The sequence below is a fragment of the Scyliorhinus torazame genome, chromosome 8, assembly GCF_047496885.1.
Source record: "Scyliorhinus torazame isolate Kashiwa2021f chromosome 8, sScyTor2.1, whole genome shotgun sequence".
Classification (NCBI taxonomy): domain Eukaryota; kingdom Metazoa; phylum Chordata; class Chondrichthyes; order Carcharhiniformes; family Scyliorhinidae; genus Scyliorhinus; species Scyliorhinus torazame.
The window spans coordinates 111,346,362-111,358,625 of record NC_092714.1 but is presented as its reverse complement, the minus strand read 5'-3'; the positions used below and the strand labels follow the sequence as shown (position 1 = coordinate 111,358,625).

General features: G+C 42.6%; 1 protein-coding gene across 5 annotated transcripts in view; it reads left to right on the top strand.

The window, feature by feature from the left end:
* Positions 1-1,427: 1,427 nt before the first annotated feature.
* The window catches only part of LOC140428038 (transcription regulator protein BACH1-like), a 101,716-nt gene continuing 90,879 nt past the window's right edge, over positions 1,428-12,264 (top strand). For 4 of the 5 annotated variants that reach the window (XM_072514022.1, XM_072514023.1, XM_072514021.1 and 1 more), the window contains exon 1: positions 1,428-1,585. The gene's annotated coding sequence lies outside the window, so the exon portion shown is untranslated. The remainder of the gene's footprint in view (positions 1,586-12,264) is intronic. The other variant, XM_072514024.1, reaches the window with a different exon arrangement.

Genomic DNA, 12,264 nt, shown 5'->3' with positions numbered 1-12,264 from the left:
CATCACCAAAATCTATTTAAAGTTGTGGGTCAAGTGAACTCCATGATACACTTTGGGGTTCTCTAAACCCTGGACCATAACAATGCCAATTTTATCACCGTTACCATGAGCTTTTATTTTCTGTAATAACCTTTGATGTGGCACTTTACCAAATGTCTTCTGGAAGACTAAGTACAGTACATCCACCAGTGCCCCTTTACCAACAGAACGTCACTTCCTCAAAGATTTGGTGAAAGTTATTTCCTTTTCACAAAACCATCCCTCCCTGACTCTCTCATTCTTTCCACCTTCCACTCTCTCCACCTTCTCTCCATCTCCTTTCCTCTCTCTTCACCATCCCTCGCCTTCTCTTTTCCTCTCTATCTCTACACTTTTCCTCTCTATCTCTACACATTTCCTCTCTACATCTGCACCTTTCCTCTCTACCTGCACCTTTCTTCTCCACCTCTACACCTTTCCTCTCTACACCTTTCTTCTCTACCTCTGCACCTTTCCTCTCTATCTCTCAACCTTTCCCCTCTACCTCTACATCTTCCCCTCTCTATCTCTACACCTTTCCCCTCTATCTTTACTCCTTTCCCCTCTCTGTAACTACACCTTTGTTCTCTATCTCTACACCTTTGTTCCCTATCTCTACACATTTCCCCTCTATCTCTACACCTTTCCCCTCTACATCTCTACACCTTTCGTCTCTCTATCTCTACACCTGTCCCCTCTATCTCTAGACATTTCCTCTCTCTATCTCTACACCTGCCCCCTCTTCTCGACACCTTTCGTCTCTCTATCTCTACACCTGTCCCCTCTATCTCTACACCTTTCCTCTATCTCTGCACCTTTCCCCTCTACCTCTGCACCTTTCCCCTCTACCTCTGCACCTTTCCCCTCTACCTCTGCACCTTTCCCCTCTACCTCTGCACCTTTCCCCTCTACCTCTGCACCTTTCCCCTCTACCTCTGCACCTTTCCCCTCTACCTCTGCACCTTTCCCCTCTATTTCTACACCTTTCCCCTCTCTCTCTGCACCTTTCTCCTATATATCTACACCTTTCCTCTCTCCATCTCTTCACCTGTCCCCTCTACCTCTACACCTTTCTTCTCTATCTCTGCACCTTTGCCCCCCTCCATCCCATCTCTGTACCTGTCCCCTCTCTATCTCTATCATACCTTCCCCCTGTATCTCTGCACTTTCCCCTCTCTCTCCACCATCTCCCCCCACTGTGGGGAGGGGGGGGGGGGGGGCGCGGTTCGGCTGCGAATCAGTTGGGCGATGACATCATCGAGTCTCAGGCAGCCCTGAGGGCGGGTCACTCTGTGATAGACAGTGTTTCCGACCAATGAGACATCTCGTTGAAGGGGGAGCGCGTGCGGATTGGCCTAGACAGGAGAGGGGCGTGACTCAGATTACCCCCGCCTCTTGCCGTATTTGGGGCGGTCACGTGTGGGGGCGGCGGGGGGAGTGGACGTTTTGAGCCTGTGAGGAAAAAAGAAGAGGGGAAGAAAATAGAGCCGGAGCGGCCGAGAGTAAACAACCCGGGGCCAGACAGAAACACCGTGTCCGAGTGTCGTTCTGTCGGCATGTATATGAGGTGAGAGCGGGTGCTGGGGGAGAGAAGGAGGGCCTGCCGCTGCCTGAGGGACTGGGCACCGGGAATGGGCCGCGCCGCGGGAATGGGCCGCGCCGTTCCGGCTCTCTCTCCCACCCAGCATCACAGACAGGGAAGCGGCCCGGACCCTGTGAGCGCCTCCTTGGCTCGGGCGCTTGGATTGAGCCCGGGACGTGTCTGCCCTCCCCGCGGCTACGGCTCTTACACTGGCTACAAATCCCTGGAGCCAGACTTTTCACCCTAACTTACAGAGAAGTTTGTTTTCTGTGTGTTTTTAAAAAAATGTAGACGTTCAGGTCTCCTGTGATGTTGAACTTCCTGAATTTTAGTTGAACTTCCTCGTCTGGATCTTTTGCGTTGACTCTCTTGGAAAAATCTGCATCGGGTTCTGATATTCTGCTCAGCCAAACCATGTTCCTATGTCGCAGGGTGCAATTGGACTTGTCTCCCAGCTTCCAGACTCGGGCTTTAATATTGTTGTCCTGCCGATCAATGGTTAATAGCTGCATGCACAGTACCTGTACAGCTATAAGCAACTAACAAAGGAGCATTTCAAAAAGTTAGATCGTTGAAAGAACAATCGTTTGCAACTGAAATAGCTTATGTTACTCTTTCTGAGTTTGTTTACTGTGTTAAGATTCTGCAAAGAAGAGAAGCTTACGGTTTAATAAACGATGAGTTCAATTGGTGAGCAGGTTGTAGAATCAAGCCCTATTCTACATGCAAAGTAGGTTGACAGCATACTTCAGGCGAGAGTTGCTGTTAGAAAGCAACATTGAATTGAACTGTTCCCGTGATTCAGGTGTGTGTTCCAGTCTATGCAGTATGTTACAGTGAAGCGCGTGATAGATGTAGGAGGGAGATAATAGATGTCGAAATGGCAAGAGTTCAAGCAGTTCATTAATGCCATCCCAGCTGCTCATTATGTTTAGGTTTAAAAATCCTTGCATTTTAGAAAGATTTGCTGTTCGGGATGCCAATCCACTTAAAAATCTTTATTGTCACAAGTAGGCTTAAATTAACACTGCAATGAAGTTACTGTGAAAAGCCCCATGTCATCACATTCCGGCGTCTGTTCGGGTACACGGAGAATTCAGAATGTCCAAATTACCTTCCAGCATGTTTTCGGGATTTGTGGGAGGAGACCAGAGCGCACGGAGGAAACCCACGCAGACACTGGGAGAACGTGCAGACGCCACACGTTCAGCCATTTTCCTCTTATTCCATAACTCTCTAACTTCTGGGTTAAGAACATTTCTGCCTGGCTTCTTTAATCTGAGGTGGCCCAGTATTTGAGCCACTCACCATAACCTACTTACCCTGCATATGTCAATTTGATCATTTTGAGTTCTTCTGTTCAGTTGTGTTGTGCTGATATATTTATTGACCCACTTATTAACACCTTGCATCTTTTTCCTAATCTGTAAACGATACTAATGCTCCACTGCATAGATACTTTTATTTTTCAATTCCTTACTGTAATCATTATTTTACACAATTTTTCATGTAATCTATTTATATGAAAGATCTAAATATTTTGCAATTGGTTATGGTATTCCTTATTATTTGTCCTATCTCCTATTTTGGGATCATTTGCAAACTTAAAAACTAATTCCATTAAACTACCCTCTCAACCCGCCACCCTCCTTTCCCATTCCATGCTGAATATTATATAGCAAGAGGCTTGAGCCCAATGATACGATATCCATCTCTTTACCTCTTTCTAGCCGATGAAGTTTACATTTTGACTTCATTATAGAGCCATTTTTGTATCTAGTGGTAATATGTTTTAGCTTTTACTTGTTGAAATGTAAACTTACTACTGAAACTTCGGGGAGAGTTTTTGTAACTTCCATTTAACCAGTGTCCAGTCTATTCCCTCAATCCACAGCATTGTAATGTCTTGGAAAATTAATGAACTTCTACATTTACATGTAGATTGAATCTACCCCTGAAATTGCATGTCATTTCATTATATAATTTGGCCATCTTCAACTTTGCTTACCACTTAATTCATTGCCAGCTTCTTTCATATTCTGCAGCAACTCCGAAATGATATTCTTACAGCATGTCATCTTTCTTGTCATCATCCACCTTAATTCTCTCCTTATTTACGTATATCTTATTTGATATTCTTGTCCAACTTTAAACATATGTCGGTTAGATAGTCTTAAACATATATATTCTGGTTTAATCAGGTTTCTTGTTCCTATTCTATATTTTCCTTAAAATTATTTCTAATTCCATTGGGTGTTTTGGATCTTCCTCACTTTGGCATAACATAGTTTCTTGTGCTCTTTGCTCAATCTTTCTTTTCTAATCCTTTAGTTAGCATATTTCCACAGAACATTAGATTTTCGGTCTAAACAGATTGGGCAGGTTGACATTTATTTATCATTCCTGCAACTACTCCGCTACACCCATGGACAATGGATATTAAACAGCATATTTGATCCCTGAGGCTTTAAATTCCTTTGATTGCAGTAACAATGTTTCAGGTACTGTTGCTAACTTTTGGTTGGTTCAATTGGCTCTGTTTTATAACCTTTGCTCTCGAGTCGCCAGGTATCTTTATGATACCGCCACGAGGTTCAAGTTCAAGTAATGATCAATAACTCAATACACCAATTAGTAAGATTCAAATCAAAGCACATTTATTATACTCAGTAATCGCTACTCATGCATAAATTCTACTTCTAAGCTACTTCTACAACTAACAGGCCTATACTTAGCTTCGGACTGGCCCACCAGGTCAGGGGAACAAATGGCCTTTCGTTCGGGTTCTGAGTCTGCGGGATTCGAAGTTGGTACGGACTGGTAGCTAGGAGTGCCTATCTCGTAGCGAGTGTTGACTTAAGACTTACTGGATCTTGGCAGCAGCTGAACCGGTCACTGTCAAGGGTTGGTTCGCGTTGCTGAGTGACCCAGTCAAGAAGGACGATTTGAACTTGGGGGCTTAACTTTATAGTCCCCAGGGGCTTCCCGCCTTTCGGGGCGGACCCTGAACCTGGTTCCAAGTGATTGGACTTCGTTCCAATCGCTTGGTTCGATTTCTCCAATACTGGAGCGGTTACCTGATTGATGGGCGGTCTTGAGGTGTCCGTTAACCTCTTTTGTGTTGGCTCCTGCTGGCGCCGCGGAGTCTGGCTTGGCCTTGTTTATCCCAAATGTTTTGATTGTTCCTGGGGATCGCTCATTAGTATGTAGATGGCTGCTACATTATTATGCAGATGGCTGCTTGTATCGATGCTGTCTGGGCTTTAGCAGAGTTTAATACACAGTAACTTGCACCTGCTAGTTTCTGCCTCTGTTGGCTGAATTTCCCTTCAGCCTTTGCTGTTCTCCATTTTACGTCGGGAGTTGGCCAACCCAGGTGGCTACAGTACTGGCATTTAACCATAGAAAATTTATCATCACCCAAACCGTTAAACCCTCACCGGGGGTTCTGTTCGAATCTCGTGAAATAGAAGCTGCAGAAATTTCCAACTAACTGAAAATCTTGTACTTTTTCATTTTCCTTTTCCCTTGTTTCTCTTCTCCTTTCCAGGTTTAAAAAAACCTCCACCTTCTGGGTGTTTCTGCCATCAGAATTTGGCCGGAGGGATTGGGGAATTTGGTAGACATGGAAGGTGTCGAATCCCTATGGCATTTTTCCTCCTTCATAAATATTCAGATCTGAGTCCTGTTCCTATAATATATCTGGAAGTTACATATTTTGAGTGAAACTAGTTTCTTTATCATAAACAGATATCGTACCTCTGATTGTAATCTATTGTTTTGAAATGAGAATTTTGAAACGGATTTTTCACCCCAATGTTGAAATAACAAATTGCAATTAAAGGTATGGTGCCTCCGATCTGGTAACTTCAACAAAATCTTACTGATTGGTTAAAGACAAATGAAAAAGCATAAATAATATAGGCTATGGCAAGGAACAATAAGTTATTGGTGAATTGTTGCTCAAAGTGGTAATCAGTACTCCTATATTCTTCTGTATTATTCTTTCCCTTCATATTGCCATGCCTCTGAACCAGCTGAATGCTGATTTTCAGTGCATAATATTGTAGTTGTCGTTCTTTTCTGCTATAGTAGATAATATGTAAAAGATTGCGATGAATTCACATTGTGATATTGTTTGGCAGTTTATTGAGTGATCTGGAAAATAACATAGCCTCATTGGGCTATGTGCTGGAAGAATCCTGATGATATGCAGTTTCTATCATCATTTGAAACCACAAGGTTGTTGCACTCCCAAGCATTTTTTTTCTAAAGTACCGACTGTGTCACCCCTTTTATTTTTTGGAAGTTTCCAGTGTTTTAATTTTAAATTTGCTGCTTTATGGTTACTAACATTCTCTGCATATATTAATATTACCAATATTTTTAGAAGTATTCATGTTTTGATATCACAATACTGGATCATTAGTATAGGCATTTTAAGAAAATAATTAGTGTACATCTTCATCATGGGCAAAATGTTTACGCAATGGGAAGCATTAATGTTAAGGCGATTAGATTAAATAAATTGTGATGTAGCTTGTTAATGAGCCTTAAAGCATTGCATCTTTACAATAAACTAATATCTCTGCATACATGGGTGGAGATCATTGGAGTATATTTTGCTGATGTGTCAAGGCAGACAGTGACACATGGGGCTCTGCTGTGGTTGAACCACCTAATTTGACATTATACTTTTTTGTAAAGAAATAGTGGAGTTCTTTGCATTTAATTGAAGAAAGTACCATGTCCCTATATCAAAATTAACTGGTACCATGAAAACAATGGTACCATGAAAAGTTATCAGAACCTTGGGAGCTTTGCAGTATCTGCTTGAGTTAATGTTTTGATTCATCTAATAATGTACAGATAATGGCTTATTTAAGGATATTCTCTGGGAGTTCTCCGGAAAGGTGAATCAAGAAGGAATTTTCTCTGTTCCAGTTGGAAGGAATACATGATCCCCTCTCACTGGGTTATTAGTCAGACACTGGGTACATGAACTGAAAGATTGATCTGATCACACAATAAATGCATCCATAGCCCTGAACAATTTTGAGTAAGGTGCTTTTGGCTCACAAAAGGAAAACATAATCATATTTTGGGTAATTTTGTGAATGCATAGATAATATGGGTGAAAACTTTTTTTGTTGAAGCTTTGTTTTTGAGTTTCTACAAATGTATATCATTTACAAAGCAAGCAAGTGTTCAGACTGGCTTGGGGTATTCTTTTGTTATCTCTCTGGATTGCTTATTGGAATTACTGGGTTGCAGGGCTGTTAATGAATCTGACAGCACTGCTGCTCAGGGCACTTTTATAATTAACTGGGCAGTAAAGATTGAGAAAGGATCCCTCCGTTCATTTTTATTTCAATGTACCAGTGATTACTTTAGCACTCATTATCTTCTCTTGACAGTTATTGACATGGTATAATGTAATAAAGGAATTGCTTCAAATTCATTATTGTTGTCAAGATCTTAATTTCTGATCAAGTAATATTGCCTTTAATGTGAGGAAAACAATCTTCATTGACCAACTCGAGCAGATGGGCACAATTAAACAGTGTATGCAGTATTTTGTCTGTGTTTCAAAGATTTTATGCTACAGACACAACACATCATAGTGCTAAGTTTCCACATGAGATAAGTAGGATTTGGAAAATTGGGCATTGATCCATATTGCCAAATCTTATTCCTTAAAAAATTGACTGGTCTTTTAGGTGTGAGAAACGTGTGATGCTTTGTTGACAATGGATACAGCCTCCATTCTCTCATAGGCCGAAGAGTAGCACATGTCAGAATAATAGCTTCAAGCTGCACCTTGAGCTTGTGTTGCTATTTTTGTTTGTGTTTCTGCCTTTGTGAACTAAATGAAAAAAGGGACAAGATTAATACTAGCTCTAAGTTTACGAGTTGATCTTGACTTCAATTTAAATCTCTGTTAGCTTTTGGAAAGGTTTTCGGAGCCTGCTGGATAGAAGTGGGGAAGACAGGGATAGGGTGAAGGATTAGGGTAGACTGCGGGATAAGAGAATGGAGACAGTGAATGTGAGGTAAAAATGGAAAGGAGGGAGACTGACCATGGGATGAGGGGAGAGTTACCACTCTGGATTAAAGCCAGAGAGATTGAATGAGGAAGGTGTCTGTGGAAGGGTTGGGGGAGTGCTAGTGCTGAGGGGAGCCAGGCACATTGAACCCCAATGAAATACCTTTACATCCTTGTGGACGAGGTAGGAGCCATTCAACCAAACTACTGAAGAGTTGACCTGGGCTTCAGATAAACCAGGGAGTCACCTATTGTTTTTGCTGTTTGAAGTGCTGAATTTTATTAACTGTTAGAAGATGTTTACAATACAGAGACTGACCATTTGGCTGATCAGGTCCATGCCAGTGATTGTGCTCCACAAAACCCTCCATCGAACTCCATCAACATGTTCTTGTATTCCTAACCCCTTCATTGATTCAAACAACTTATCCTTGCATGAATCAGAGAGATTTGTCTCAGTGATGCCTTGTGGTGTGTCATGTGAATGTCCCTTTAAGAAATGTTTTTGTCTTAGGTTGAAAGACGTCTTTCTCTATCTTCATTTTAAAAGCTGTTTCCTGGCTACTTGGTAACTTAAAAGAGATAATTGATTTCTGGAAGGAATTCAAATCTGCTGTTTGAAAAGGAGAACAGAGTATCACTAACAAGTCTTATACCAGTAAGAATGCAGTGTGCTGGGCCACACCTTTGAAAAGGGGTTTCTGGTTTTACTTGGATTTTGTTATTGAATTGGAACAGTTAAGGGGGAATTCATTAATGGTTATACATAGATTACTGTATCTGTGTGGGATTTTTATGTTTGTAGCTGATAAAAATTCTTGCTGTGTGTGTTGATACAAATATTAACTCAATTTATTTTTTGATTAAAAGTGCCGAAGAACTCTGTTGAATAACAGCACCTGAGAACTCCTGTGCTCACCCTAGCCAAATTCAATAAACACTTAAGAGGTCAGGTGAACTCCATAATGTACTTCAGAGTTTTCAAAACCGTGGCCCATAACAGGTAGGCATATTGTTCCCACTTGTCAAAGGATTGAGAATGGGAGAGCATAGATTTAAGGTGATTGGCAAAAGAAACAAAAATGGCACGAGGAAAAACTTTTTGCGTAGCCTGTGTATGCAGTGGAGGCAGGTTCAATCGAAGCATTCAAAAGAGAATTAGACTGTTAACTGAAAGGGAAGAATGAATAGGATCACAAGGAGAAGGACGATTGCTCATTCAGTGGCCACACAATGGACTCAATAGCCACATTCCGAGCTGTAACCAGTCTGGATTGTGTGATTCTTGCCACTGTTCTAGTAAATACGTTTATCTTGCGTTCCCATTTGGATTCCTTAGTGACTATGGCCCCTAGTTCTGGTTTTGCTCACAATTGGAATTTCTTCGATTTAAAAAAAAAAAGGAACGATTGAATGAGAATTTGGTCGGACATATTGCTTTTTACCTTGCTGTGACCCCATTCCTCTAATTATTATGTGCAGCCTGTGCCAATATTTCCCATTCTATTCATTGACTGTTCTTGATCCAAGGTGGGAGATTGCCTTGAACATGCAAGACTTACTTTGGGATCATCCAGCAGGGTGAATTCTGTGTGATCTATGCAAGTGAATTCAGCCTTCCACTGGCTTTGTTCTTTGCTGTTCCAAAGTGATTAGTTCATAGAAAATACAGCACAGAACAGGCCCTTCGGCCCACGATGTTGTGCCGAACCTTTGTCCTAGATTAATCATAGATTATCATTGAATTTACAGTGCAGAAGGAGGCCATTCGGCCCCTTGAGTCTGCACCAGCTCTTGGAAAGAGCACCCTACCCAAACTCAACAACACCTCCATCCAACACCAAGGGCAATTTGGACATTAAGGGCAATTTATCATTGGCCAATTCACCTAACCCGCACATCTTTGGACTGTGGGAGGAAACCGGAGCACCCGGAGGAAACCCACGCAGACACGGGGAGGACGTGCAGACTCCGCACAGACAATGACCCAAGCTGGAATCGAACCTGGGACCATGGATCTGTGAAGCAATTGTGCTATCCACAATGCTACCGTGCTGCCCTTAAGAACAAATAAATCTACACTATATCATTTTCCCGTAATCCATGTACCTATCCAACAGCTGCTTGAAGGTCCCTAATGTTTCCGACTCAACTACTTCCACAGGCAGTGCATTCCATGCCCCCACTACTCTCTGGGTAAAGAACCTACCTCTGATATCCCTCCTATATCTTCCACCTTTCACCTTAAATTTATGTCCCCTTGTAATGGTGTGTTCCACCTGGGGAAAAAGTCTCTGACTGTCTACTCTATCTATTCCCCTGATCATCTTATAAACCTCTATCAAGTCGCCCCTCATCCTTCTCCGCTCTAATGAGAAAAGGCCTAGCACCCTCAACCTTTCCTCGTAAGACCGACTCTCCATTCCAGGCAACATCCTGGTAAATCTTCTTTGCACCTTTTCCAGAGCTTCCACATCCTTCCTAAAATGAGGCGACCAGAACTGTACACAGTACTCCAAATGTGGCCTTACCAAGGTTTTGTACAGCTGCATCATTACCTCATGGCTCTTAAATTCAATCCCTCTGTTAATGAACGCGAGCACACCATAGGCCTTCTTCACAGCTCTATCCACTTGAGTGGCAACTTTCAAAGATGTATGAACATAGACCCCAAGGTCTCTCTGCTCCTCCACAATGCCAAGAACTCTACCGTTAACCCTGTATTCCGCATTCATATTTGTCCTTCCAAAATGGACAACCTCACACTTTTCAGGGTTAAACTCCATCTGCCACTTCTCAGCCCAGCTCTGCATCCTACCTATGTCTCTTTGCAGCCGACAACAGCCCTCCTTACTATCCACAACTCCACCAATCTTCGTATCGTCTGCAAATTTACTGACCCACCCTTCAACTCCCTCATCCAAGTCATTAATGAAAATCACAAACAGCAGAGGACCCAGAACTGATCCCTGCGGTACACCACTGGTAACTGGGATCCAGGCTGAATATTTGCCATCCACCACCACTCTCTGACTTCTATCGGTTAGCCAGTTCGTTATCCAACTGGCCAAATTTCCCACTATCCCATGCCTCCTTACTTTGTGCAGAAGCCTACCATGGGGAACTTTATCAAATGCCTTACTAAAATCCATGTACACTACATCCACTGCTTTACCTTCATCCACATGCTTGGTCACCTCCTCAAAGAATTCAATAAGATTTGTAAGGCAAGACCTACCCCTCACAAATCCGTGCTGACTATCCCTAATCAAGCAGTGTCTTTCCAGATGCTCAGAAATCCTATCCTTCAGTACCCTTTCCATTACTTTGCCTACCACCGAAGTAAGACTAACTGGCCTGTAATTCCCAGGGTTATCCCTAGTTCCTTTTTTGAACAGGGGCACGACATTCGCCACTCTCCAATCCCCTGGTACCACCCCTGTTGACAGTGAGGACGAAAAGATAATTGCCAACGGCTCTGCAATTTCATCTCTTGCTTCCCATAGAATCCTTGGATATATCCCGTCAGGCCCGGGGGACTTGTCTATCCTCAAGTTTTTCAAAATGCCCAACACATCTTCCTTCCTAACAAGTATTTCCTCGAGCTTACCAATCTGTTTCACACTGTCCTCTCCAACAATATCGCCCCTCTCATTTGTAAATACAGAAGAAAAGTACTCATTCAAGACCTCTCCTATCTCTTCAGACTCAATACACAATCTCCCGCTACCGTCCTTGATCGGACCTACCCTCGCTCTAGTCATTCTCATATTTCTCACATATGTGTAAAAGGCCTTGGGGTTTTCCTTGATCCTACCCGCCAAAGATTATTCATGCCCTCTCTTAGCTCTCCTAATCCCTTTCTTCAGTTCCCTCCTGGCTATCTTGTATCCCTCCAATGTCCTGTCTGAACCTTGTTTCCTCAGCCTTACATAAGTCACCTTTTTCCTCTTAACAAGACATTCAACCTCTCTTGTCAACCATGGTTCCCTCACTCGACCATCTCTTCCCTGCCTGACAGGGACATACATATCAAGGACACGTAGCACCTGTTCCTTGAACAAGTTCCACATTTCACTTGTGTCCTTCCCTGCCAGCCTATGTTCCCAACTTATGCACTTCAATTCTTGTCTGACAACATCGTATTTACCCTTCCCCCAATTGTAAACCTTGCCCTGTTGCACGTACCTATCCCTCTCCATTACTAAAGTGAAAGTCACAGAATTGTGGTCACTATCTCCAAAATGCTCCCCCACTAACAAATCTATCACTTGCCCTGGTTCATTACCCAGTACTAAATCCAATATTGCCCCTCCTCTGGTTGGACAATCTACATACTGTGTTAGAAAAGCTTCCTGGACACACTGCACAAACACCACCCCATCCAAACTATTTGATCTAAAGAGTTTCCACTCAATATTTGGGAAGTTAAAGTCGCCCATGACTACTACCCTATGACTTCTGCACCTTTCCAAAATCTGTTTCCCAATCTGTTCCTCCACATCTCTGCTACTATTGGGGGGCCTATAGAAAACTCCTAACAAGGTGACTGCTCCTTTCCTATTTCTGACTTCAACCCATACTACCTCAATAGGGTGATACTCCTCAAACTGCCTTT